We start from the raw sequence: 1,570 nt of genomic DNA on the forward strand, positions 1-1,570 counted from the left end.
AGGACATGGAACTCAAAAGAACAATGATGAATATGATAAAAGAATTCAGTGAATTTAAAGAACACACAAACAAGGTAATCAAAGAACTGAAAGAAGAGAGGGACGAACTGCTGAATGAATTCAGAAAACAGTTAGAAATATTGAAGAATTATCAGGTTGAAATGAAGGAGGAAGTTAAACACTCCATAAGCCAATTAGAAACGACAGGAGAAAGCCTCACCAATAGGATGAACAAAATGGAAAACAGAGTATCAAGACTCTAAGATAAAGTGGACGAACTGGACCACTCAAGCAAAGATTATGAAAAATTTAAGAAGCACAAGAATAGAATATGCAGGAATTGTATGGCACTATAAAAAGACCAAACTTATGAATTATAGGCATACAGGAAGGAGAATAATTCCAAGATAATGGCATGGACCAGATCTTCAACAGAATCATAGAGGAAAGTTTCCCAAAATTAAAGAAAGACATGCCCATACAAATACGAAGAGCATATAGAACACTAAACAGACAGGACCAGAAAAGAAACTCTGCATGGCACATCATAGTAAAAACACTAAATGTACAGAACAAAGAGACAATACTGAAAGCTGCAAAAGAGAAACAACAAGTCACATATAAAGAAAAATCCATTAGGATTACAGCTGACTTTTCAGTGCAAACTATGAAAGCCAGAAGAGCCTGGACCAAAGTATTCCCAGTTTTAAATGACCACAGATGCCAACCCAGATTACTACACCCAGACAAAATGTCTATTATAGTTGAAGGGGAAAGAAAAATCTTCCATGACATAAACAGGCTGGAGGAATTCATGTCCACAAAATCAGGCCATCGGAGAGTTATGGAAGCAATACAAAGAGCTAAAGAAAGGAATGACTATACCCAAGGGGTTGTGGAAAGAAATTCAATGAAGGTATAACTGTGGGAAAGTACAGCTATATCAAGAATGTGAACAGAAATAAAAATGACAGGATTCAATACTCATCTTTCATTAATAACTTTAAATATTAATGGACTGAACACCCCAGTCAAAAGACACAGACTAGATGAACAGATCAAGAAACAAAACCCATCTTTTTGTTGTCTGCAAGAAACTCATCTCACTTTCAAGGATAGGCACTATCTTAAGGTGAAAGGAAATATACCAAGTGAATGGCACTAAGAAAAAAACAGGTGTTGCAATTCTAATATCTGCCAAAGTAGACTTTAAATTAAACTAATCAAAAGAGATGAAGAGGGCCACTTCATTCTGATCAAAGGAACAATAAACCAAGAAGATATTACAGTCCTGAACATACATTCACCAAACTCTGGTGCACCCAACTTCATAAAAACAATACTACAGGACTTTAAGACCCAGATTAATTCCAACTCATTAATAGTAGGGGACTTCAATACCCCATTGTCTCCATTAGATAGGTCAACAGGGCAGAGAGTTAACAGAGAGACATCTGAATTAAACAAAACCATATATCAAATGGACCATCCAGACATCTACCAAGTATTCCACCCAAGCATCAAAGGACATACTTTCTACTCAGCACCCCATGGAACCTTCTCCAAAATC

The sequence above is a fragment of the Nannospalax galili genome, unplaced genomic scaffold (genome assembly GCF_000622305.1).
Source record: "Nannospalax galili isolate Female #2095 unplaced genomic scaffold, S.galili_v1.0 scaffold346, whole genome shotgun sequence".
In the NCBI taxonomy this organism is placed as follows: domain Eukaryota; kingdom Metazoa; phylum Chordata; class Mammalia; order Rodentia; family Spalacidae; genus Nannospalax; species Nannospalax galili.